The 27,991-nt window shown below is 47.2% G+C and overlaps 1 protein-coding gene and 1 pseudogene across 1 annotated transcript in view; both read right to left on the reverse strand.

The window, feature by feature from the left end:
* LOC147708295 (E3 ubiquitin-protein ligase RNF146-like) overlaps window positions 1-16,508 on the reverse strand; it is a 66,378-nt gene extending 49,870 nt beyond the window's left edge. The window contains exon 1 of the mRNA XM_086927021.1: window positions 16,357-16,508. The gene's annotated coding sequence lies outside the window, so the exon portion shown is untranslated. The remainder of the gene's footprint in view (window positions 1-16,356) is intronic.
* A 5,441-nt stretch (window positions 16,509-21,949) lies between these two features.
* On the reverse strand, window positions 21,950-22,506 carry LOC147708296 (SLC35A4 upstream open reading frame protein pseudogene; annotated as a pseudogene).
* Window positions 22,507-27,991: the final 5,485 nt, after the last annotated feature.

The following is a 27,991-nucleotide window of genomic DNA, read 5'->3' on the forward strand; positions in this document are numbered from 1 at the left end:
GTGTGTGTGAGTGTGAGAGAGAGTGTGAGAGTGTGAGAGAGAGTGTGAGAGAGAGAGAGTGTGAGAGGGAGAGTGTGAGAGAGAGTGAGTTAAATGCATAGAGCGTGCACTACAGCCTGGGTGCTCTAGGCGCTTTAGTGCGTTAAGAATAAGAGGTCCCGCAAAGGAAGCCCCGAAGGCTCTGGTGCCATTGTAGGGTGGAGGATGATACTGCTGTTACTCCGTGGGTGTGAGGGCCTACATAAGAGGGTGTTTATAAGGGCTGATGTCACATCACCAGTGACAACGTTAATGTTATTCCTGACTAAGGAAACAATTTAGCTTTTTTACACCGGTTTTCTGAAAGTGCAACTATAAGTTTTGTTTCGTTTGTGCGGGACAAAAATTCAAGGACATCGGGATGCTAAAAAAATACATGATTATAGAATGGTGTTTGTCCCGTTTGTACAGAGGACATATAGGCTGGCTACACATTAAATGACAAACACGTATATACAGCAGGCCCGCTAACCTACTCAGCTACTGGATTTATCGCACACAGTAAATCTTTGCCCACATTTGTAACACAGCACCAGACGCAGCTAACCTCTGCAAAAGGTTTGTAGATAAACTGGACAGAAGAGTGATAAAACCCCCGCCCCCACTCTACTTCTAAAGAGAACACAAGGAAGGTTTACGGTGGAACAAAAGGATTGTATAAACCTTGTGCTTATCTCGAGGCAGCACGGAAACGCGAGAAAAAGCCCCCAGTAACACAGGTTGTTTTTGGGCTGTTGCCAGAGCTATTATAAACATTAAACCAGGAGAAACGAGAAGTTGACCCAAAAGACTCTTTAAGCCTATGCACAAAACAATGAGACACACACTTATTTGCAGCAGGCACAATAACGTACAAAGTTTCGTGCAGATTTGAGTGCTAAAAAGAAACCACTCTAAGGTGGCGCAACCTTTTTAGCCCTGGGCACAGAGTAATGTTGAAGAATAAAACATAAAGTAGGTCAAAGAGAGGAGATATGAAATATGTGCATACAGCGCACATTACAACCTACGTGCTCTAGGCGCTTTCTTGCGTTAAACAGGTACAATGTTCCATAAAGAAAGCTACGAAGGTTCTTGTATTATTGTAGGGTGGAGGAGAGTTATACGTCCCTTAGTGCAGCGGCTCAGGTAAGAGGTGTTTTAAGGGAAGCCCAGAAGGCGCTAGGGATACTCTAGGGTGGAGGAGGCCTATATGACTATAAACAGTGGAGCAAGCTTTGTGCCCCTTTAAGTGGAGGGCTCCTTTATAAATAATTATAAAATGGTTTGTGTTTCTATTTGTATGTAAGACACATAGGTTGGCCACAAAGGGGAAAACGAGGCACAAATGAATAGAAAAGGCGCCCCGTGCGATGCGTGGGCAGAGAAAAGGCAGGCGCTGGAGAGGGAGGGGTTGGGCTGCCTGCAACTCGAGTAACCATATGGAGAGGGAGGGGGTGGGCTGCCTGCTGCTCGAGCAAACATATGGAGAGGGAGGGGGGTGGGCTGCCTACTAATGCGACGTGGCGGGGGAGGGGAAGGGATTACTTTGTTTTAGGGACCAAAGCAGATGAGTCTCGTATGCAACTCCGAGACCAGATGCCTTTAGTTAAGACTTTGCCCGCCTTGCGGGTGTTCGTGCAGTGTGCTCTAGGCGCTTTAGTGCGTTAAGAATAAGAGGTCCCGCAAAGGAAGCCCCAAAGGCTCTGGTGCCATTGTAGGGTGGAGGAGGATGATACTGCTGTTACTCCGTGGGTGTGAGGGACTACATAAGAGGGTGTTTATAAGGGCTGATGTCACATCACCAGTGACAACGTTAATGTTATTCCTGACTAAGGAAACAATTTAGCTTTTTTACACCGGTTTGCTGAAAGTGCAACTATAAGTTTTGTTTGGTTTGTGCGTGGGGTGGCGGGTGTGGGGGGGGGGGGGGGGGGGGGGGGGGTAGCGCGAGCAAGAGTCCAACATTATCCCCTGGTCCTATTGTGTAGGTTATAAACAAATAGGTCAAGACTATTTTGGTTTATCCTATTCTGTTTGTAGCTATTGATAAACAAAATTAAATTGTGAATGAAAAAAAAGCGTATTTTTTTGCTGCAATAGGATTTGAACTTTGTTTTTTTTTTAAATTGCTATTTTCATCACTCTGTTTTGTGTAGCTGTGTGAATACATCGTACTGTATTAGCATTTGTTTTGGAGAGAAAAAGGAGCCTGAAAGTCTGCCGTAGTGTGAAGCGTTTCACAGCTGCGACAGGAAACCAGGAGGAACTAACTGAGTGGGAATAAGCCTTGTTGTAAAGATCCTATCTTTCCCGTCTGCAGCATCTGTGAGATGCAGATCAGTAAACGGAAAAACAAGGAAATATAACTGCATTTAAAAACAAGCCCAGCAAACTGGCAAAGAAACCCCCGGCAGTGAAATCATAGCAGAGAAAGCGCAGCAAACGTGAAAAGAAAGGTCTGGCAGTGAAATCCTATCAGATGAAGCAGTAATGAAGAAACAAGTTTAAAACAAGCAGCAATATCGAGAGGTGGTGGGGGCAGGGTGAAGGGTTAAGGGTAGGGAGAGATGGCACAGGCTGGACAGGCTGTGATCTGGACGCTTTGATGTGGTGTGCGAGGCGGGCAGAAAGGACGGCCGTGGGAGGTGGGAGGAGAAGTATGGAGAGTGGTGCAGGCGGGGGGCGTGGAGCAAACCCTTTGAAGAGCGCTTGGCTGCCAGGGGGGCGGAGAAGCAGATTGTCTTCAAAGCAGGAGGCAGGCAGAAGGCTCGGGCAAGCTCGTGCACGAGAGCACATGCACTCGTCAAAATCCGGATCGTAAAAAGTCAGCTTTGTGGATGGGCGGCAATAGGTCTCTCTACGAGACCTAAAAAGGAGACACGGCCTGGCGGCCGTGAAACTGAAAGCACGGCCGGCCGGCCGGCCGACCGGCCGTGAAAAAGCCTTTGATGCAGCAGGGGGCAATTAGGGGAGGAGAATGGCTGGGCTGAGGCAGAGCGCAAAGCCTTTGAGGCAGCAGGGGGCGGAGCGGGAAGAGCTGCTGGCGGCACCAAGCTGACGATTTGATGCTGTGCACGCGCATTTTAACTCATTACGCTTGCGCAATGACCTAAAAAGCACATGCACTGCATGGAATCGCCAGTGGAATCGCCAGTGGTTAAACTCTGGATAAGCCACTATAGAGCTTTGCCAGCTATGCGCAAGCGCATCAGCAGGCGAGCCCTAAAAAGTAGCGCCCCCCCCCCCCAATCTAGATTTGCAGAATTTAGGTTCCGACACTAGGTTAGCATTGGGAGATCTCCATTTTCTAATCTGTATATAACGCTGTATGCTTAAAAACCCTGAGCTTTTTTCAACATAAACTTGGAACAGACCATTTGTATAATCCAATTAGATCCTAGTAGCGGGCTGACTGCTTCATGTATACTTTCATAAGTTAGGAACAATTCCACATTTTTCTGCATTCTGAAGAACTGCATTCAAGCTTACAATACTGCAGAGATTGAAGTTGAACGTTTTAAGTGGGCCCAATTCAACCCCAAGTGATTTTACAATCCTTTCTAAGCTAAAAAACACCCCTCCGGACGAATCTGTTTTGCCGCAAATGCAATCCCGGTCTTGGAATAAAATAGTACCCAGCCACCTTACACCAGAATAATAGATTTCTCTCCTGATTGCAGGTGAGTAATTTCGTTTTTGATGTTCGGGCGATTTTTAAGGAATATTTCAAAGTTGTGAAAATAGACACTTGGAAGCATTTCCAAGTAAAACCAGCCAATGCTACCCTAAGGAGAAAAAGTTATCGGTGATGGGGTAAGTATTCGGCTGGCAGAGTTAAGGTTCTGGGGGTAGACTTAGGGGTCCCCCAGGGTCAGGTAAGTACAGTTGTTACACCCTCAGCGGCAGCCGGGTGCAGAGTGAGTAGGCCCAATGTTATCCTATGGAGGATAGGGGGCCTTCGGGTGGTGGCTGCTAGCAGGCAGGCCACGCAGCTGTGGGAGCTGAGCTCTTGGTCACTTACACAGGGCAAGTGGGGAAGTAGAGTAGGATAGTTGCTGCACTTCCAGCGGCACTCGGGCAGTTGGGTGCAGGTTGCATTTGGGTCTTCGGGTGCCCAATGTTATTCAATGGAAAAGCTGGAAGTTGAACAAAGGCTGCAGGCTCGCCAACGGAGATTCTTCAGGTGCGACCACCACTTCGAGAGGTAAGTTGGGATCTTGGAGGATTGGTAGCCAGCCAGGAGTTGGGCACAGGGGGCCATGGGGCGCCGGGGTATTTTTTGACGTCGGGAAATCTTACCATCAGCTGGTCGCGGTTGGAGGGGTCCCTTGTTGTGAGGCTGCAGGCGTCACCACGATCGTTGAGGTGGGTCCTTGGGTGCTGGATTCCGGGTCACAGTCGCCGGGGTGACGTCCTTGTGATCTTTGTTCACTCAGGCACGGGCCGGGCTCGGCAGATGCAGAGTGGGCTGGATCACGGTTCCTGGCTGGCACCAGGGGTTGTTGCTGTTTGAGCAGAACCACTGCTCATGGGCGTCCCAGTCTTTAGATGAGCAAGGGGTTTTTGAGGTTGCTGTCCGCAGGAGACACCAGGATTTAGCAGGAGCAGGTTCATGGATCAACAGGCCGGTAGGGTTGGGGCCAAGTCAGTTGGCGTCATCCCCTTGTTAGCAGCTGCACAGCAGGTCTTCTTTCTTCTTGTAGTTTCAAAATCGGGATCTGAAGAAGGTTCAGGGTGCCCCTAAATTTTACATTTAGGGGCGTTACAGTTAGGGCAAGGGCAGTGACCAATGGGTCTCTGTCCTGGGGTGAGTACACCCCCTATCCTGCTCCTCTCCTGTGGGAGGGGGGGGAAGGGGCCTATCTCTGATTGGGTAGGGCTCCCTATCCTCAAGATGGCGGGAGCCTGGAGTTATGCTTCACCTCGCCTCTCCCACCTGAGGGGTGGGGTTGGCGGAGGCTGGCACACCCCCCTTTCCTCACTTAGGGTTTCCCGCTTGTCTTCCCGCCAGAGTGGTGGTCAGAAACGGTGGGGGCCAGTTGCTGAGGACAGCAATTGGCCTGGAGAAGCTCACAAAAGGCGGCATGCCTTTGAAGCTTCCCCTGCCCATCCTGGGGGAGGAGGCTTGGCACCTCGTCCCAGGATGTGCATTGTTTCAGGCCCCGAGAGCGCAAAGCTCTCGACCCAGGGGTCCAGAACATGTCTGGTGGTAGTATCCTCGGTAGCCACGCAGTCGGGACACTGGGAGTTGGTTAGATTTCAGGGGGCATCTCTAAGGTGCCCCCTGTAGTGCATTTTACATTAAATCCCACACTGGCATCAGTGTGTTCCTTCCCCACATAAGCACCATACGCAAACAGAAAATTACAGCATATACCTCTGTATAAAAGCATTTTTCACTATAGATATGTACCTATCTTTGTGTATTACTTTGTATAAACATGTAAAATAATTATGTTTTTGAGAGAAAAAAGAATAAATAAATAAAAATCATCTTTGGTCTACATGTACATACTTCCATTGTGCATCTATGTACCTTCCATGTACTTGGATCTGTGTGTCTGTTACTTTTCTCCTGAAAAATCATATCCAATGCTCTACTCTATTTCTCATCCTGTGCCTCTATCAATATCTTTAATCTACATATACTTACCTCCTTTATGTATCTTTATACTTCCAATGTAATTATGGATCTATATATTTATCACTTTCTTCTAATTTAGCTTTTCCAATGCACTACCCTATTTCTCAGCCTATACTTTGCTCAATATATCTTCTTGCCCAACCTTCTGACTCATCTCAAACTACTTCTACTACTCCTTCCAATGCACTACCCTATCTCTCATCCTATACATCTATCAATATATCCTCCACAACCACTCGCTCATTTATCCCAAACCCCATACCACTACTATGATTGCCAAAATAAACCTTTCTAGACTCTCTCCTACTCTACCCCTCCTTGCATCATCTGACACCTCTTTTACTACACCGATCCCCTAAAACAAACCTTTCTAAACTCTTCCCTCCGAGTCCTCCCCTCCAAAACTCATTTTAACTCATCCAAAAGCCTCCTCATACTGCTAAGACCTACAAAAAAAATCCTTCACTCTTTTATCCCTCGACTATCCTTTTCAATCAAAATGAACAGACTAACATGTTCACTTCTCAAATTCCATATTAAACTATACTAATATACTACCCAAATAACTGAATAACATATCTACTACTCAAATTACTTCATATTTTTTACTATACTAATTTTCAACAGTAATCCTTTATGGGTTCCGGAGTGGCGTGATACTCGCCAGAAAATCGCTTCAACACCCATCAGGGGTAACAAGTGCTATATGAATGCAAATCTTTCTTTCCCTTTTATCCCTCCGTTAGCCTTCTCACTCCAAGTAACTGACTAATATCCACCACTGAAATTACTTCATATTTCACCATATTAATTCACCACTAATCCTTTGTAGGCTTCCTAAATAGCGTGCGTCAACAAGTGCTATATAAATACAAACCTTTGTCCTCCTCTATCCTTCTGCTATCATTCCAAATCCAAACTGACTAACCTATCCACCACTTAAAATGTACTTGCATGTTTCACTATACTAATTCAACACTAAGCCTCTATGGGTCCGGGAGTAGCGTGCTACTCGCCGAAAAAGCGCTTCGACGCCTCGTCAGGGGTAGTAAGCGCTATATAAATGCAATTACAATACAATACAACAGGCCAACAACTATTGTTCAGCATCTATGCGACAGACTGGTGACGACAGGGTGCAAAACTGTCAATTGACTAATCAGATTCTAAATGTGGATACACAACACCAACAGGGAAACCTCCCAGGCCTCCAGCGAGAGCCGTGTGCGCTTCTTCTTACACCAGAGTTTGAATCAAAGGGGAATAGTGATATTCTAAATAGAGGTAACATCCTTCGTATTCTGGCAACAATCCCAGCATGGAGGGATATTAAATAATGTGACCTGCTCGCAATAGTTTATCAGGCTGGTCTCTCATCCATGAAGAGAAATAACCAAAGCTACGTGGCGATCCTCCCTCTTAGCCAATCAGATACTAACGGAGAGCAATAAATTTAAATCCTGGGGGATAAATATCTCACAGTTCAGCAATGCAAAATACCCCCTTCCTCTGCTCGGCAAAAGGAACCAAAAAAGTAATATCATAGGCACTACCCACTCAGTCTTAAGAGGAGCACGTAGTAAATCATTGGTTAGAGAACAGAGGGACTTAGACAATTCTGCTTACTCCAGGCAACCATCATGGCAACAAAAGGAATTTCAAGCTAATCAACAGGTTTTTAGCACCATCAACAACCTCACGCAATGACAAAGGGCTACTCAGGACATAACGATCAGTCACACCCATTCCACCTGCCGCCTCTGCTCCTGTAACATTGGTGGCCTCAGAAGCAAAACTATGGATGTAGAGTTCCTATCATTCATCAATCAATCAATCAATCAGTGACACTTATAAAGAGCGCTACATACCCGTAGGGTCTCAAGGCGCGGGGGGGGGGAGCCGCTACTGCTTGAACAGCCAGGTCTTCAGCTTCTTCCTGAAGGAGAGGTGGTCTTGGGTCAGGCGCAGGTCGGGAGGGAGGGAGTTCCAGGTCTTGGCGGCCAGGTAGGAGAAGGACCTTCCTCCTGTAGTCGCTCTTCGGATGCGGGGGACGGCGGCGAGGGCGTGGTTGGCTGATCGGAGGTGGCGTTTGGGAGCGTAGAAGTTGACTCGGCTGTTGAGGTAGCTCGGGCCTTGGTCGTGTAGGGCTTTGTGTGCGTGGGTGAGGAGGCGGAAGGTGATTCTTTTGTTGACGGGGAGCCAGTGAAGGTCTCTCAGATGTCCGGAGATGTGGCTGGTTCGTGGGATGTCGAGGATGAGTCTGGCTGAGGCGTTCTGGATCCGCTGGAGTCTCTTCTGGAGCTTGGCGGTGGTACCAGCGTAGAGGGCGTTGCCGTAGTCCAGTCGGCTGGTGACGAGGGCCTGGGTGACGGTCTTCCTGGTCTCGGTGGGGATCCACCAGAAGATCTTCCGTAGCATGCGTAGGATGTTGAAGCATGCCGAGGAGACGTTGTTGACTTGCCTGGTCATGGAGAGGGAGGAGTCCAGGATGAAGCCCAGGTTGCGTGCATGGTCTGTCGGTTTGGGTGCGGTGCCCAGGGCGGGAGGCCACCAGGAGTCGTCCCAGGCGGAGGGAGAGGAGCCCAGGATGAGGACCTCCGTCTTGTCCGAGTTCAGTTTCAGGCGGCTGGTCGTCATCCACTCACTTCATAAGATCATATGAGCCAAATCAAGGAACTGGCTCCCCGCCAGCCTTTCCATGGTGGTTCAACCACCATGGAAAGGCTGGCGGGGATGTACTTTGGGGGCCCTTTGCGGGCCCCCGTTGTACAGGGGCAGTCGGTGTGTGCACTTGGGGGGCACCGCAGTACGGTGCCCTCCTACATTTCCCTGCACCATGTGGCAGGCACCGCATGGTGCCTGCCATGTAGTGCAGAGAAATGTAAACAGTGCTTTTATAACATTGCGGCAGGTGCTGCAGCCAGCAGCACCTGCTGCAATGTTAAACATGCAGTTTGTGGCTGCCGCGGTGATGGTCGCATCCTAATAAAATTTGCGGGACCGCCGCCTAATAGGCGCACGGTCCCCATCCCCGGGACGATGGCGGACGGACTTCAGTCGCCTGCCATCGTAATGACCCCCATAGTCCTCTTACAGGAAACGTGGACATCTGAACCTTACCATCTAGAGGGGTTTACAGGGTTTCATACACTGGCAACAAGTCCAGCAAAATGTGGGAGACTTTCAGGTGAGCTGGCAACCTACTATTCGGTTACAAGATCATTTTACGTCCTGGAAATCCCCTTCACTTCCCCAATGGTTAAGACAACTAAAATCTCATTCTATAATGAAGGGAAAAAACTGGAAGTGATTATCTTTAACATCTATATAAACCCTAAACATCAAATCAGAGACATCAAGCACTTGCTGGACCACCTCTGGGAACTATGAGGGAAGAAGAGACCTCCTACTTTATTCTCTCAGGAGATTTTAATCTTCACCTTTTGGGCTCTCCGGCTACAGAAGAGATCCTGGCCTAGACATCACTCTGGAATATTCCTAACCAGAAGAGCTACATGTCAGGACAAGCAAAACTTCCAAGGGTCTTTTGGAAGACCTAGAGTATATCAACATTCGAGTATTAAATGGTAGGTTTGCACAAGATTCTCCACAAGAAGCTACATTTTATACTGAGCCTACAGTATCAATGCTTCACTACACTTTGGTCTCTCTTCCCCTATTTCGTTATGTGACCTTTTTTTACTCTTTGCGACAAAGCGGATAGTGATCCTCGACCACAAGAAGTCCTTCTGCAGGCCAGTGCTCCCCTTTTTGAATCTGTACCAGGGGGTGGTAGCTCCAACTACACAATTAACCTCTAAAGAATTACATTTTCAGTGGCACACACCGAGGGATTTTTGGTGGCAGCAAAGCTCCTCATGTTTAACTGCAACAAACAAAAAAAGAAATCAGTCAACCATTGGGAAGATTTCACCGCTATGCAATCAAACATATACGACACAAAAATCAAGCCGACAAGGACCAATGAGGTATATGAAATAGGAAGGCTATCCAGCACTCAACAGCGTTTGCTAAAGTCATCAAAAAAAGCAATTAATAAGACCCTCACATTACTGAGATACAACCCTGGAGTTCCAACTCTAATCCTTTCCTAATGTCAGCATAGATCGAAGATGAAAAAAATCAAATGGGATATTAAGAGATCCAGAGAAGAAAACATTTGGGCCAGACTACTCCATGACTCCAAAACCAATAACTCCATGCGCTTTTGGTTGCTGGTGAACAAAGTAATGCGCCCCTTACATTGCGGACTATCATCACACATTCCTGAGGAGACCTGGGCTCAGTGCTTAGAATCTCATTTCAGCCTCCCACTGAGCCACCCTCAGGGGATTGTAACTAAAGATCCAATCGTAACCAAACAGCACAATGAAAGATCCAAGGGTATTACTAAGTGTCACCAGGAAGAAACCAAGCTAGCCCACGTAACTAAAATCAAGCGGCAAATATCCAAGGGAAAAAACAGAGGGAGCCCCAGGACCTAATGGAATTCCTCCAGCCCCGTTTAAATAGGATGTAACAGCCTGGGCAGATAAACTAGACCCAATCTACTGCCAAATTAGGCAAACAACCCAACTTCCATCTTCTTGGAAGGGCTCGGTCATCTCGCTAAATCGGGTAACAAAGCTGCTCCGGAAAACTATTGTCTTATTGCCCTCCTCGATATAGAAGCTAAATACTTTGCAGATACCTTACTAGTGGAGCTACAGAAGTGGACCAACGACCAAGGCATAATTCCATACAATCAGACAGGATTCTGCAAAGCAACCGGCACAACTACTAGCATCCTAACAATGTCCTTCTTATCAATAAAGCCAGGGAAACGGTACAGGCATTGCACCTTTGTGGCTTTTGATAACATGGACTGAGCAGGGCTGTGGAATAAACTTGCCAGCTGGAATATTCCAAAATTCCCTCCTGGAAATGATAATTCAATTACACACTGATACCTGGGTGCAAATAAAGTTGGGCAATGGTTCACATCTATTGATGCGCATTCCCACGTCTAACGGTCCTAAACATGGCTGTGCGCTAGCTCCAACTTTATTTAAATTGTATGTAGTAGACCTTATGCAATCTTTAAATTTACTTAACGCACATGCCCGAGGATTGGCGGCAAGCCCTTGTCCAGCATTTTATACGCGGAGGACATGGTGCTGATTAGCCACACGGAAGTAGGGTTGCAACATCTCCTGAACGGGAAACGTCCATTAGAACGAAGCCGAGATCCACCTGTGCCTTCAAAGCGCCGGCAATAGAACAAACATGTCTTTAGTACGCATTTGTTCAACACGCAATTCATTAGAACGACTTGCTTTAGGGGGGCGCATTTGGTTGAATGGTGTTGGATTTAAAGTCCAACACCTTCCCTACTGTTGCGCAGTCTGAAGTTGGAATAGTAAATTAACCTATTCCAAAATCCAGCATCGCCCTAAGGCAAATCATTATAATGACTTGCGTGCTGAACGAATGCGTACTGAAGATGCGTTGGTTCTAATGACAGCGCTGTGAAGGCACAGCGCGATTCTAACTTGCGGAATACCGTCATACATTCCTCCTGAACGCATTAGAGAGCTACGTCAGAGAAGACTTCCTGGAAGTCAATTTTGACAAAACTAAAACCATGTCTCTAACAAAATCCCTAAAAAACCCTTATGCTTAGTACTTGGGCAATGCCAGAATCCAGAAAGTTACTAATTACAAATATCTTGGCATAATTATTGATAATTTTCCACTCAGCTTGAGTCAATTAGAAGGAGAGGGTTGGGCCTAGCAATATCTTTGAAACAGCTAAATCTAAGCGGACAGGTCCCAGGCTCTCTCCCTTACTTCAGGTCATTCAAGCAAAAATTCTACCAACTCGTATGGAAGCGTCGCTTTAAGGGGGCGGGACACCAAGTAGCGCGATAGCATCATCAGAGCTTACAGGATCCTTTTTAACATACCTACTTATCCGTCTGCGGCTCAGATCAGACCGGAATTTAGGCTCACAAATCAACAAATTGCAAGACAAGGGGCTTACCCAATGAGCTGGCATAAAATTAGAGATGCCCCGGAGAGCTCCCTAAACCATCTACTATGGAATGAGATACAGCTTAGCTCACAACGAAACGCCTGGAATTATTTGGAAAGTAGTTTAGCAACTACAGGGTTCACCGTGCTCTGGGAGAAACCAATATCACATATATTTTTTAAGAAAGCAGTACGAAGGACAATCAGGACCATTTTGCTAGTTGAGGATAAAGCTGCATTTGCAATCCGGAGCCATGCATGGATGACTATCAATGGCTATAAAACACTCAGCCGTCAAACATACTTCGGCTTGGGGTATGCAAGGCGCATAAAAACAAATTCTTCACATCAGTTAGGAAAGCTGCCATCTATCTTGCACCTTCAACCATGCCAGAGGGGGCAAGCTTCAACTGACTGTCGTCTATGCAGGAATGTAACGAAGGACATGGCCCTCCTGATCTGCGCCTGCTTGCATCTAGAGCAAAAAATGGCCAGGCTATTTAAATCAGAATTTAACACCCGCAGGATTCGGACACAACGCCAAAAAGTGATTGTGGGTTATAAAAAGGAGATAATTAGAATCAAGGCAGAATACTTTTCGAATTTGATCCTTAATGCCCCTAATGCCCCTAAAAGTGTTTTAATATTCTAAAGAATCTTACCGACCCGGAATGTACAAAAAAGCAGACACCTCCTTCCCAGGAATTGTGTAACAATCTAGCTAACTTTTTCCATCTTAAGATCAAAGCTATTATTGACGAGTTAGGGGAGGAGAACAAGCTTCTGATGCCGGTCACCTCTGACTCGCTGGGCAGTGGCAACTTGGAGAAAGAGGTAAAGAACACTCCTATTGACCATCTAAACACTAATAGAGAAAAAGCTTTAACCGGGTTTGGACCTCTGACCATGGAGGAATTCTGCAAAATAGCTAAGGGTATTTCATCCGGCTCCCCTTTAGATCCTGTTCCTCATAAAATGTGGAAGACCTTTGAGACAGAGCTGTTTCCTACGCTTAGGCGAATTTGTAATCAGTCCCTTAATAGCGGTGTAGTTCCGCTGCAGTGGAAACAAGCTTTGGTAACTCCCCTGCTTAAAAAGGCCACCCTGGATCCAGATTGTCCCAAAAATTATAGGCTGATCTCCCTTCTACCCTTTCCGGCCAAGATCACGGAGAAAGTGGTCAGCACGACCCTCTCTAATTATCTGGAGCAGCACAAATTGTTGGAGGAGGTTCAGTTCGGTTTTCGACCTGCCCATGGCACAGAGTCGGCCCTGGTTACCGTGCTAGATGAACTCCGGTCGCGGGCAGACAGGAATCAGGCACCGGTTCTTATCCTGATTGACCTGTCTGTCGCGTTCAACACGGTTAACCATGGAACTCTGCTGAGCAGGCGGGGGTGAAGGGTCGTGCCTTGAAATGGTTCCACTCTTTTCTTACGGGTCGAACGCAGGCGGTGTCCCTTCCTCCATATCGGTCTGATCAGATTAACATCACTCATGGGGTACCTCAGGGCTCGGCTATCAGCCCGATACTCTTCAACATTTATATGAAACCTTTGATTGCGGTTGTTAAAGAGCATGGGATTAACATCACAAACTATGCCGACGACACGCAGCTCATCTTCTCATTGGAGGGTTAACATCACTCATGGGGTACCTCAGGGCTCGGCTATCAGCCCGATACTCTTCAACATTTATATGAAACCTTTGATTGCGGTTGTTAAAGAGCATGGGATTAACATCACAAACTATGCCAACGACACGTAGCTCATCTTCTCATTGGAGGGTGAACAATCTATCTCTATTGAGGAGTTTCATTGCTGCTTGCGTAACACGGCTCAATGGTTGAAAGATAACTCATTACAATTTAATGCCGGCAAGACGGAGATTCTCTTCTGCCCTGTGGACAGGATTCCTTCAGCGCTGCCTAGCAACTTTTGGCCTAGTGATATGTCAATTGCAGTGAGACCAGTGGAGAAGGTTCGCAATTTGGGCATTATGTTTAACAATAAGTTGACCATGGAGGCCCAACTCACCAGAACGGTGGGAAGTTGCTTGGTGATCATTGGGTCGCTACATAAAATTCTTCCCCTACTACCTCCTCAAGCGCGGGGCACTAGTTGTACAGAGCACAGTCCTGAGTAGACTGGACTATTGTAATGCCCTTTTGCTTGAATCTCCCTAGTCCCTTCTGGACAGACTTTTGAGAATTCAGTCTATCGCAGCTAAACTTGCTTTGGGCTGGCCGAGACGGTCCTCATCCTCCAGGGCCCTTGCAGAACTACACTGGCTTCCGGTGGGACAGAGAGTAAAGTTCAAGTCCCTCTGTCTTGTGTTTAAAGCAATGCATGGGGTGGGCCCGGTCGCGCTACAGAGGAAATGTGAGTGGTATGTTCCAGCTAGGGACCTCCGTTCCGCCTCAGCTAGATTTGTTAAGGTAGCCAGCTTTAGGAAAATCAGAAGCGGTGGCAGAACTTTTATGGTTGCTGCAGCCAGACTTTGGAACAGACTTCCTTTGGAATTAAGACAGATCAGTGATCTTTTGCATTTTAGAAGAAGGTTTAAAACTTTGCTTTTTCCTAAAGCTTAGCTGTTATACTGTTCTGTATTAGTTGCCCCTGCCTCTCTGTCTTTCTGCCGTGTACTCAGAGTTTCTCAGCGCCAGGATGCCGTCAGGTGATAGAGCGCTTTATAAATTAAACTAGCAGCCCGCCCCAGCGTTGCCTGGGGCAGAAAGGGGCTGGGGGCAGTACACCCGCTCCCGCCCCGACCCCCTCCCGCACTGACTCCCTCCCGCCCCGACTCACTCGCGTATAGAATAGATTTGGCTCGAATCCTAAACCCTTTGCGCCCCAGTACCTCCTCCGAAACTGCTGCCTCCACACCTTTCCTCGGGCCCCGCAAAGATCCCGCAACCTTCGGCAGCTCCGAGCCGCGCGGCAGATGTCAGCGGCAGTAAGTCCTGGGGAGCAGAGGATGCGTTCCAGCAACTCTCCGGGCAGTGCGCTCAAGCGCGGACCCTCCGCTAAACCGCACTCGTCGCTCGGACTCTCCAGCCCGGCACTCGGCTCCCCCGTTGTCGCCATCTTTAGTGTGTACAAAAGTGACAGCTCCGAGGCCCGGCCACAGCTCGCTGCAGAGTATAGAGACTGAAATCGAGGCATTACTGCACCGCCCTCCTCCTTGTCGTCATCACGCACGTCGCATCGCGTCGTGGCCAGCGCTAGGTCCCGGCCGGCGCTACTTTCAGGGGACTACTTTGTTTACAAACGTAATTTTTTTAATTTACTTTTTTTTTTAATTTATATAGCCTATGTCCATCTACACACCCTGACGTTTTCATAGATGTATCGGGTGTGTAGATTGGCGCTGTGGTTCCCGAGTTTACCTGGCCAAAAGGTGCAAGTTCTCTCTTTATAATAGTAGTATAGAGTATAGATATAGATAAATAAAATAAATAAGACAAAACTATAATTTTCTTTAACTCTAATTTTAAAAGTTTATACACCGCCAATTTATCCAATTGAATTTGATGAAACATGAATTTTATAAATGTATTTTTGTAAACGGTCGTTATTAACCATATACAATACAATAAAGAGTATCATATATCAAGTTGAAAGTGGAATCTTAATCATTAATCTTGACAACCAGAAGTTTTATATTTGCGGCGCTTACAAATTTGGCACTTGTTTTAGGTGGCCAGTAAACAAGCCACTTATTTTGTCGGCATGTGGTTGGGTGTGAATGTTTGTGCAGTGTTAAAATTCAAAAAGGTATGTGAAAAAACGTGAAAATACTGTGAGTTCCGTTTAGGAAGACCTTGGTGTGCGTACCAAAAGATTTAAAAAATGTCTCTAAAGATGACGGGGGGAGCGTGAGAAATCAACTGTCTTGCGTGGCGGGGTATCGCTATATTACTTTATAAAGAAACCTCATAGTATGCTATTTATGTTTTATAGGATTCATAGACTTGATTTACTGGCCTGCAGGGTTAATCCAGTTCTCTATAGTGAACACACTGCCACATTCAACTATATCAATGGGAAGAGAATGAATGACACGTAGGTAACAATAATGGGCGGGGCTAAAAAGATCAACAGTTCAGTCATCATTTCGCAATATTTTAAACATAACCAGAGTATTTGAGGAATAACGACTGGGCATTACAACATATATTAGTATGTCATAGGCGGATTGCTCAGTCAAAACAGAGACCCCGTTCTGTAGTGTTCTTCATCAATTTCACTTTCCGGCTGAAAAAACACTACTGTCCTTTTTAGCCGCCCGCCCCCCTCGTCCAATCCTGGACCCTTTGGGGGCGCAGCGGGAGAGTTAGTCAGCCCCTATCCACCCAAACTCTTTATAATGCAAGCGAGACGCTTTGATGATATGCACGCAAGATTAATGTTTAACGCTAGAAAATTATTATAGTGGGAAAACAAAAACACAGATGTGCTTTGAGATCCGTGCCTTGGTGGCACCCCCTCCAACAGGCAAGGACATTGTTCTCCCATTGTTATGCGAAGGGACTGGAGTCCCGGCCTGGAGAAGCTCATCGGCATAAGGCGTGGGCTGAGTGGTCCAGAGTGGGTTTTCCTAACATATAGTCTGGTCCCTATAGATTCAGGAACTAGTGTCCTATAGGTGGAACTTACCTCCAGATTCCAACGGAGAGTCTTAAAAATCCGATTCCCTTCCGGTATCCAGTACATTACAACAAGGGAACCATAGCTATTACCACACGCTGCGCAGGCGCACTATCACCTAACCCGTACGCAGGAGTAATCACGTGACGTAACAAGCGAATTGGTCTATCCCTGCGATCCTCTGTCCAACACCGCCCCTCGCTTTCCTTGCTGCTCTCGGATTTCAACTAGAGCGCTAACTTGCTTTTAATGGCATGATAACAGTAAAGCAACGTGGACGCCATGTTTCCGGAATATATATTTTGTTTGTTGCAGATTTATATAGCGCGAACTCGACCCGAACGTATTGGAGCGCTTTACATGAACACCAGTCACGTTACACAGGTACACACTTATTTCTTATGGTAGGCACAGGGAGATTAAGTGATTTGCCCAGAATCACAGAATGTGGATGTAACCCAGAGGCTCGAACCTTGGTTTCATCCGCTAAGTCGGAAGCTCTAGATGTCAGAAGTTAAATAGTGTTAGGTATCCTACCGACACAGTGTCATAGCTGCCAAGGTTTCAGATTGCTATGAGTGACATTTTCATAATTTCAGAGTAATTATGACTTATGAGTGGCATTTCAATGACTAGGAGTGACACTTTCTCGCAAGTAAAATCAAGCAGTGAAGACGAGGCAAACATACTTTTCAGAAATTACACCTATTTGAGCATAGCTGCTAATGTTTCAGATTGCTTATGTGTGACATTTTCACAGATGCAGTGGATTTACGAAGGCCTTTTAACGATTAAATGCATGACAGTTAGAGCGACACTTTCTTGTGGCCAAAATCATGCAATGAAGTCCATGAAAACAGACAAATTGCAGAAATAACACTGATTTAAGCAAAAAGAAAGTCGAACGCGGCAACAGGTGATTTTAAAGCAATTATTTCTTTTTTAAATAATCAGCACCCTAACCTCAGCTTCAGGTGCGGCTGAATCACTAGTATCAAAGTTCTCTGTGACAAAAGCAGCAACCCAATGAGCTATCCACATATAATACAGTTCATTACAATAGAATATGCTGGTAGATTTTCTTTGCAGTAGGCATATTAACCGTCTGCGCTACTTAACTAAGTAAAAACTGCCATGAGAAAAAACTCTGACACATAGCTGCCAAGGTTTCAAATTCCTATGTGTGACATTTTAATATTTTCAGTGTAATTATGAGTGACATTTCAATGATTATGAGTGACACTTTTTCAAGAGCGAAATCAAGCAATGAAGATGAGGGACACATATAAATATCAGAAATTACACCCATTTGAGCAACAAAAAACTCCAGGAACATCTTAAAACTCCTGCAAAGCACCAGAAATGTTCTCTGTCGACGTGGGACCTGGCCCAACAGGAAGGATTTGTGAGGCCTCAACATGAACAAGTTACACACAGAGGCATCTCAGCTGGATAAGTGCCACACTCTCAGCTGATTCACGCGCAGACAGGCTGACGAGCACCATTTTGCATTGTCCAATCACAGGCTGAGGTTTGCGCAGTAATCTCCTATACAACATAGCCGACACCTTATTATTGTCAGAAACCTGCTTTAAATTGCCCCCGGCGGTTTTGAGAAAAAATCCGCAAACGTAAAGGAGGAGACAGAAACACACACCTGGTCACAGCTCTAACCACGGCCGTCAGCCAGTTGCCCATTAGCTATTCTCATTCTTTTAGCATTACATTTACAACGACAGTGACATTGCAGACTATACTGTCCTGTTTTGAACATGCTGTAGATTACAGGCTGTTCATTAAGACATCACATGCCATTAACTGCAGACTACACATGTATACATTTGTAAAAGGTGGAGGGAGAGGGATGAAAAGAAAGAAGAAAATAGGAGGCGGTAGAAGAGAGGGAAGGAGGGAGACAATGGGAGTAGGGAGAGGGGGGAGGAGGTAGATAAAAGGAGGAGAGAGTTGATAGAAGGAAAGAGATAGAAAAAGAAAGGGTATAGGTGATATTGGAGGAGCGAGAGAGATGGGCAAAAATCTGAAATGGAAGTGGAAAAGCAAATGTGAGGCATTTGACATGGCTATTGCAGAAAGTAAATATAGCCAGAGGTGCGCTGGCCTGCTTGGTTAATTTGTAGATACGATCTCGGTTATGGGATGGAAAACGAATGTGCTGCTCTGCTGTGAATAACTGTACTGTTGCCTGGAAGCTGGACAAGCACCCTGCACCTTCCGGTAAGTAGTGTTTGTGGGCCCCCAAATGTGGGTCATACAAAAAGTGTTCCATCTTTGCTGACGGGACCCTGTCTTTATGGGCTCTACAGGTTCCGCTGTGCATCCTAAAGTAAATGATCATTGAGCATTGAGGTTGCCAGGGAGTGGTGAGCAGAAATGGTTCGAGTGCAACAAGTAACCTTTATATGTTTGCTTTGTACTGTACAGTTAAAGAGACAGTTGGCAGTGAGTTTTCTCCCCTCCGAGCCGGTGGACATTGCTCTAGCACTGAGCTCATTCCCAGCTTCTGACTGAAAGATCCAGGGTTACCAGACCACAGACAGAATGTCGATTTTTTCGGAAAGCAGGCTGCATGCATTAAACAAAATTCCTTCGCAGCTCTGTGGGGGTCAGTCAGGGTGAAGGGGTAGTAGCTGGATGACAGGTAGCGATGTGCAGGCACCAGTGGGCACGCCGCCCATGGCAGACGTCTCACCCTCAGACTACACCCCGAGTCTGTTTCTCCGATTATTATATTTTTGAGCGTGAGGCGGAGGGGCCGGCTGAGAGATTCCTTCTGTTATAGGCCTGTGACTGTGAGAGGCCTGTGAGAGGCAGCCCCTGGACCATAGTGCAGCGTGATAGGCTCTATGCCTACGGAGCAAAACTGGAGGAGATCACGGGGATGGGTCAGAAGGTACAGGTCAGCTCAGAGGCATGGGAATGAAGGTTAGTAATTAGGGAAAGTCTCAGGGAGGAAGACAGCGAGCAGGTACAGGTCAGCTCAGTGAGCCTCCCCCCGGGCATGGCAGTTTTAGTAATTAGGGAAAGTCTTCAGGGGAGAATCCAGCTGGGCCGGTATGAATGCACGTGTGATGGAGCAGAGTAAAATTATATTATTTATATCATAAAGGGTGTCGATCAACATTAGATCATGCAGCCACGCCAGGACACTACAGATCTTCTGAGCTACTGACTGCAGGCAGCTGCTGATCGCGCGCTGCCTGAAGGAATTGTTCAATCGCACATACCGTGTTTAGCTGCATTTCAACACTTTCTCACGTACTTCTCTGCCAGTAATTCTTGCAGCGACTCTGCTCTGCGTGGTAGGCTCAGGCGGCAGGCCTCGAGCCACCATGCAATTGCCGTTTGCCGCCCGGCTTACTCAGTCCTCCGAGCCAGGCCATTCAGGTCCTCCAGTGACAGTCCTGATTAGGGTGACCAACTGGCATGGGTGCAAATTCAGGACGGTCAGTGTAAAAATTCAGGACAAAGGGTCAAAATTCAGGACAAAAATTCAGGACAGAAGGTCACAATTCAGGGCAAAAATTTGGGACAAAACATACATTTTACAGACTCTAGAGGAGGTGGCACAATAATACGCAAGTAAGTAAATAGACAACCAAAATAAATAAAAGTCAAAATAAGTTTATATAAGGTTGAGACAATCGTGGACTCCACAGTTTTTCATTATGCGTGCAGCTTTGCAAAGCGACATTAGGCCCTTTATGCAATCAAAATTTGTGCTAATGTAACAATAACCATTAAATAGTATTTTTTTATTTCTATGTTGAAATCTGACTTTAAACTGTACGGTGAAAAAGCTGTTAGTTATTTTATTTTCTCCAGCATGGTGCCAAGACAAAAGCGGAATGACTTGCTGTTAGACGGGGACCCGGAGGGTCGGCCGAGTACAGGGGGAGAGGCCTCCGGTGAGAGCCGTCTCCAGGGATCGTACAGACAAGTAATTTCCCCCCCCCCACAGATAGACACCACACAAGGCTGAGATCAACACACTTTATATTCGGTTCTTGAGGCAAGGTGATCAGCGATACAGGGGGGTCAGGACTCGAGGGTCCTCTCAATTCTAGTCTCTGTAGGGAAAGGGGGTAGCGGGACAGTCTTGGTACCAGTTCGGTACAGGTGCGGCAAGAGGGAAGCTCACAATCCTCGAGCTTAGGAGTCTGCGGGGTCGGGCCGCGGCAGGGCCAGCAGGCTAGGATGTTAGTTCTCACAAGGAGGGCCGCGGCAGCGCCAGCAGGCTGGGATGATGGTTCACAGCAGAGGGCCGCGGCAGCGCCAGCAGGCCAAGGCGATGGTTCACAAGGATAGGCCGCGGCAGCGCCAGCAGGCCAAGACGAAGGTGCACGTTGCAGAGGGCCGCGGCAGCGCCAGCAGGCTTCAGAGATGGTTTCACAAGGCAGGGCTGCGGCAGCGCCAGCAGTCCGTCAAGGATGAGTTCTTCTCGGTGTCTCTCGACTCCAGGATACAACTGCCCTCCTGCTCTGGAGGTGCCCCAGTTATAGGTCTAGTCTCCTTTGATGTCCGGACCCTCGCGCTTGGAGGTCGGGGGGGGTCCGGGATGCGGGAGCCCAGACACCCAGTAGGGGGTTGGAGCCAGCACCCGGGGAGGCCGGGGGCGATCGACACCTGGCGGAGGGGAGCCATTGACCACTCCTTCTTCCATTGACCTGCCAAGTGGTGTCTTCACCTCCTGGGTGGAGGTTGGTGCCTCGATGTCGGGACCGGGCCAGGCCCAGGGTTGGGGTCGAGTCCAGGCCACTCGGCCTCGTGGTGTAGTGTCCAAAGATGGCGGCTGGGCCGGGGCAATGGTGCTGACGGGGACCAGGGCCAGCCGGTACTGGAGTGTTCAGGAGCTGGAGTCCCGTTGTGGACGGGTTGTGGGTTGCCTCGGTGGGTTGCCGGGGTGGCTCTTGCTGGGAATACGGGGAGAGCCGGGGTCCGGGCCCCGTCATGCGGGGAGGAGACGGCCCGGCCACGAGGCCTGTCCAACACTTGCCTTAGTCCGATGCAGGAGAAGGCACACCACATGCCGTCACTAGCAAGTTCTCAACATAATTTATTAAGCAGAGCAAGAAACGAACAGCACATTTTATAGCAAATTCAGACCTATGGAACAATACACTTTGTTTGGTAAGCAAGCAGATAGCTGTGATAATTCTGGGCCAAACTTAATACAGTCCGTCCTTAATCTAAACTGAAGACCTTGAAATTTGACCCAAAACTTCAATGCTACAATAAAGTAAAGGCACTAAACCACTTGCTGAGTGTAGAGCAGGAGGGTTTCTTATTTGCAGCCTCTTACAGAACCATATTCTCAAGAAACTAGGCGACAAAAATTATGTTCCCAAACGAAAACACTGCAGCAGAGACCTCGTAGCATTGAGAAGCAGAGTACGAACCAGGCTGAAGCAGACCCACATTCATCTGCTTTGCAATTCAGAGATAGTTTAGAATTTAAGAACAATATCATCAACAACTTGACCTTTGGAAACCAGTTGAAGTAAGGTACGCTTTCCATTATGAGAGATTTGTGCTGAAATAAAGCCAACTTTTTCTTTATACAGCAACTATTAAAATAGTACAACTATATCTTAAGAGTCTTCGGGTCAGAAAAGGAAATGAAAAGGCTCCTTAGTTCCAGTATAGACTCCCAAACTAAGTCTAATTCGTAGTGTGTGAGCAGACCGGCTGTTTCCGAGTCAACAATAAAACAGCATACAATTCTCTCATTAAGAAGGTGTGCACATATTTCATTGTGTAAATTGTTTAAGATTAGCAGCATGAGAGCTGCAATATATGGGGTGCTTTGCTCCTCTGGCTGCTCTTTCTTGAAAGATCTAAGGTAATCACGGATAGTTAGCTTGACGTAAGGAACAGCATAGTTCTGAGCTGCATAGTACCAGGCACAAATAGCAAAACCTGGGACAGCTGAGGCCCGGAGCTAGGCCACCACATACCCCGCAAGGAAGCCCATCAGAAATGGAAAACTTAGCAACGAGCCTTCCTGGGTCACGCCAGCTTGCACCTCCTCCTCCACCTGACGCTGCAATCCTTCTAACTTATCTTTCAGAAAAGCCAGTACTTTCAACTTTGGTGTAGAACCCTTGTCAGCCATCTTCACCTGCAAATTGTTAGGCGCATGCTGTCCCTACAATTGGGCCCATTGTCATTCTATAAGTGCTAATCAGCTGCACTCTCAGAATGACAATGGGTCACTCCACAGTCTGCGCGAGGTCTGGGAGGGGCCGCTGCAGGCAGCCTCTACAGTTTGAAAGATAGGTGTGAGATGTCCCGAGTGAAAGCTTTTCACTCGGGGCCTCTCCCAGGGAAACAGCATACCTTACTGAAATTTCCCATTTCGATTTAAGTATGATGTCTGTAAGGCGTCCGTAATTTGGGGACCTCAAATTACGGACGCCTTGTGACATCATACTAAAATAACGGACTGTCCGTGAAATTTACGGACGGTTGGTCACCCTAGTCCTGATCACTGCTGCAGCTGCTGCAACGGTCACTCCTGTATGGCTCTCTTTGCAATTTTATATCACCGCGGGCGGCGCGGCTGAGGCTCAAATATTTACTGCAGCTTTCTGACTGAGAAACTGAGCCACGCGGCTGCCGACGGTGGCCACAGACAGCGCTGCTGCGCCATGACGTTTAGACGCAAAGTAGTACAGCCCCCTCCCTCAAGTTAACTCTCAATCAGCAGGGCATGACTCCCCGTCCTCAATGCACACAAGTAAATGTTTCACTTTCAGCCACTAATAATTCAGCCAGCCGCGAGCGAGCCCTAAGCATGATATAATGAGAGCAGTGCGCGCTGCCAGCTGCCACTCCATTTCAATAGTTTTAAGCAGCGCTAACGGCTTGAGTGACAGCTGTGGGGCTATGCCTAAATGCGTGACAATACATTTCAGTGCGGTGATGCGGCGCACCGCACTGAAATGCGTTAGTGTCACACACGATGCGTTATACTTGGCAGAACTGCTGACAGCTCTCCAGCAGGGATATTAATCATCTGCCTGGTCTCTGACTTAGAAAGACTCACAGTGTTGAGAAAGCTGCTGCTTGCAGTACCACTGTCAAGCAAGGAAATTAAACACTTTAATTAAATTATCAGTAGTGATGATTTATTAGTGCAGACAAAACTCGGAGATAGCCTGCATTTACAGCACAGACACACAACTTTAGTGTACCCATTTGCAAGGCACTATATTGTGCTGGAGCCACCCTCCCACTCTCTTAATATACATTTTTAATTTCAGCAGTGGATTATTAAATTAATATCTGACTTACCTGGTCTGGTCTCTTGATAGTCAGAATGCATACATGCCAATAGACCTGATTCAGTCGGGAGACAGCCGATTTTTCAAGATAAAAATGGCTTTATTTTAGCTGTCTCCCATCTGAAATTGCATTGTTCTACAATTGAAGTCAATGGGGAATTTTCATTCTCCCGATTTTTTATTTGAAATCTCCCACGTCCGTCCTAAAATGTTGGCATGTATGAGAATGATCCACTGAGAGGAGCTGCCTGCGTGTCACAGCGGAGATCGCTAGCCTGTCTCTTCTATACGAGAGTCAGAGAGCGAGCCATGGTGCACTAGTGCCACAGCCTGTGCCACCTGCTCTCACTATGAGACTCAGGCTGGCGTGGTGAGTCTGGGGCACAAGTTGGGCTCTGGCTGGGAAAGGCACAGCAACAGTACGTGTCGAGGTCAGGAAGAGGTGAACAGGTGATTGATTGATTCTCGAACACCGGCTTCCTCCTTTAGCTAGACTGGGCCACGCAGCAGGGCGCGTAGTGGAACAGCAATTAATTCTTGGGTGCCTTGGGCTGGCTGGCAGGAAATTAAAGCATCCTGTCGCAGCCTGGCCCACCGGACATGGGTCCTTCCCAACAAACTTTGTCCAAATATCAGACCGGGTAATTAATGCATTTGTTAAGTAGGTGCCTCTGCAGAGTGGAGTTAGAAACAAGCAGCAATAGCTGCGTCTCCTCGATCCACTGATGGTGCACCGACCCTTTCGTAGAGAGAAGCTTTCACACCTGCCTTTGGGGGAAGTATGGGACGTGTGTGAATGCGCCGCCCTTGCCCAGACACCTTATAACATTTATATGATAAAAACCAATACGCTACACAGTGGAGAAGTGTGGCTCACTGGTTAGAGGAGGCAGACCTGGAAGCAGAGGTCAGCCCGGGACCAGGGTTCAATTCCCGGCTCGGCGGGGTCTTGAGTCCTAAAATGTCCATGGACTCGACAATTCTCGCTCCGGTGCCTACTCGATTCACGGGTTCATACTCTGCGACTCTGGGCAATAGCTTGCTTAATCTCCACAACGGCCCCTCGCGGCGGGATGCCTGACTTTCACCTTGCGGATACCCTGCCGGGGTTATCTCACAGGGGAATACCAGGACGGGTTCCCTAAGCAAGCGCTTAGAAACCGCTTGGTGATTTGCGCTATATAAATTCCTGTACATTTACATTTACATTTACTTTCCACTACCTGGAAGTGCTGCACTTTAGAAATCACACAAGCCCCCCCCGTGCACAGTGATCAGAACTCGCTACTTTATTCTAACTGTAATCGCCCGCCCGGTAACAAGTGGCGCAGCAGCGTCAGGAACGTGATGTCAATAATCATGCTGCGGCGCATGCCGGGTATATTTGTCACACTGTAGCAGCTTATAGCTGCAGGCTCGCTCTCAAGGCTGTAGGAAGCAGCGTGCACAGGGCAATGCCACACCAGATGGGAATTTGGGTTTCTGGTATACTTTTAAAATAGTTTTGTGTTTTTATGTGTTTAAACCTCGGTCGAAGTTAAAAAAAAAAGTAAGAAGAGGATGGGGCCTTACGGCAAGGACTCTCTGCCTCAATGCCACTTTCTGTGATCCTGGGCACATCTGTTATTCCCCCTGCCTAAACAAAATAATAATATTGAGACCTTTTGTAATGTAATTGGTGCTCATGGAAAGTGCTCCAATTCCTTTGGTTCGAGGTCTCGCTATATAAAACTGCAAAAAAAGGTAATGTAACAGTGAGTGTTGTATTTTATTATAATTGCATTTATATAGCACTTACTACCCCTGACGAGACATCAAAGCGCTTTTTCGGTGAGTAGCATGTGTAGGAAGGTGGATACCTGACTATGGTTAACCCAAAATTTTTGCCTAGTGTTTAGCTGGTTTTCGACTTAGTTGGCCTGGGGCCCTGCTAATCAGGGCCCCAGGCTATCTGCTCTCTCTGTAAAATGGACTCCATGTACCTTAGGTACCTCTCCAATTGGATATTGGGTCCCCTTCCCAGCCCCTGTACAGTGTACTATAGGTACCCAGGGCATAGGTGCATCCAAGGCCTACCAGGGCCTGCAGCATATCTTTTGCCACCCTTGGCTGGCCATCCAAACTGACACAACTGGCTGATCACTCAGCTGGGGCAAGGTCGTGTAATCACCCCTTGCTTAGTTATAGTATACCTATATCTAAACCTATATCTGGACACATATATACCTATAAGTCACTCCTATGGCAGGCCTTAACAATCCTGGAGGCAGAGTGCTTGGTTTTATGTGAGATGGTGCTCTAGCATGAGCTGAGCCTGTCTGCAGCTGTCGGGACCAACTCCCTCAGCTGTTCCGGGATATTGCCATACCATATACTATTAGGTGCATTATAATCCTCGCGGTTACTTGCTAACTTTGGTTTGGCTTTATCAAAACATGTCGTGTAAGGTGTCATACGCTTTGGAATACTACCCCCTCCCCAGTCTTGGTGAAGGGGGTAGCATTCCACCCTTCTAGAGGGAGAAAACATGATACTTTGCTCAAACGCGGTTAAATCTAACCAAAGCCCCAGCATCACAAAATGGATGCTGCTGCCACAGACACGAGTCTGGCCTCCGGCTGCTGACCGAAACTCCGGCAGGGGAGGCCTGGACAATAGATATCCTGTCACAGGGAGGTGTTACACCACCCCAGACAGGAGATAGTGGATTGTAGCAGGGAGGGTTGAATGAAACTAGACACTGCCTGGGGAGCACAAGGCTTCCCATGCATAGTCCAGTTCAAACCGGTGCTGGGACACTCCAGTCCCAGCTCTGGCACGAAACTGGACAAAGGGAAAGGGGTGTAACCACCCCCTTCCTGGGTTCCACCCATAGGAAGGACCTAGCAGGAAATCCAGCCCCTTGATTTGGAATAAAGGTAGGAGCTGTGCCCAGGAGCATTAGATTATCCTGAACGAAACTTTGATACAGAACTCTGGACCCTTCGACATCCCACTTGACGTTGTTGTATTTCTATCTAGGACCCTAATTCGATATTCCCGATTCATGCCCTTATGCGGTTATAATTAATAATATCCTTATAAAGGCATAAGAATCATATCCATATTCAGTAATAGCCCATGCAGTCCAAAGCACAGCACGGCTACTCCCATCGACTCCTAGAAAGCACAACACGTTCTTAAAACAAACCAAGCCTCCAGCAGCCCGGGAAATCCCCCCCTGCTTTTGTTTTGATTTGAACAAGAACTCCTGGAGTCCAGAAAGAACTGTTAGTTCTTAGTGACGTCTTATGTCCAACCTTACGTCAAACACGGCACCTTTCAGGTATAAATATACCAACAGTTGCCTTAAGCAAACACACAGTGGTTTGGAGCAGAGCGGCTATCTACTTCCCCGAGAGCCCAGCTGATGCGAGAGCCCACGGAAGCCGCCCCTCCCCTTTGACGCGCTGGAGAAGCTACTTTTTCTCACGCCGAGAAAATCCAGCTCCGGTGTTCCCGAGTCACCCTTGCGGGTTGCTCGGAGATCGAGTCCTGAAGAAAGAGATACCTCCCACATTCTATTACCAAGGTACGGAGTTGACTAAACCCTTAAGAGAATTCTTGATTCAGATCCTTGGCAAAAACAATCTTAACCAACTTAACCTCAACTGCTACTTACTTACTCCTTCCCAAGTATTAGGCTTGGGTCAGGTACACCGGGGTAGGCGTAGTTAGAAGCACCAGTTGAGTACGTTAGTCAATGTTTTTATGTATGTATATATTTTATCTATTTTAAAGTATCATATGGCTAAGAAACCATATCTATGCTTTTACAGTATTATTTCATAATACTACTTTTACTGTACGCACTTTACTTTATGATAAGTATGGCAATTGTGGCAATTCATTTCTCTTGCATGAGAAAGAAGACTGCTCAATAAAATAACACCTTTTATTGAAAACGCCCGTCTCTCTATTTCTCTGCACTCTGGTGAAACTAAGTATGCACGGTTGACTGAGTGAAATAGCTGCCTATTGTTTTCACACGACTCTAGCGATACACTCTATTCTGAGGGAGCAAAGTTGTCATGTTTGTATGGTTGTCAGAAGCTAATCCCTTCTTGTCTAAATCCGGAGAGTTAACTCTTTCCTGAACATTCGAGAAAGGTCTAGGGACCTCTGAGCTAGCTGGCAAAACTAATTAAGTCTAATATAGTCAGTAGAGACCTAGTCGACCTCAGTCCTACGTCTACACTGCTGTTTATATTATTCCAATGCGCAGAGCCTGTTGGGAATATAGGAACTACACTACATGGCGCCCAACGTTTCGTAAGGCGATAATCTAACGCAAGACACTA

Source organism: Lissotriton vulgaris, chromosome 6 (genome assembly GCF_964263255.1).
Source record: "Lissotriton vulgaris chromosome 6, aLisVul1.2, whole genome shotgun sequence".
Classification (NCBI taxonomy): domain Eukaryota; kingdom Metazoa; phylum Chordata; class Amphibia; order Caudata; family Salamandridae; genus Lissotriton; species Lissotriton vulgaris.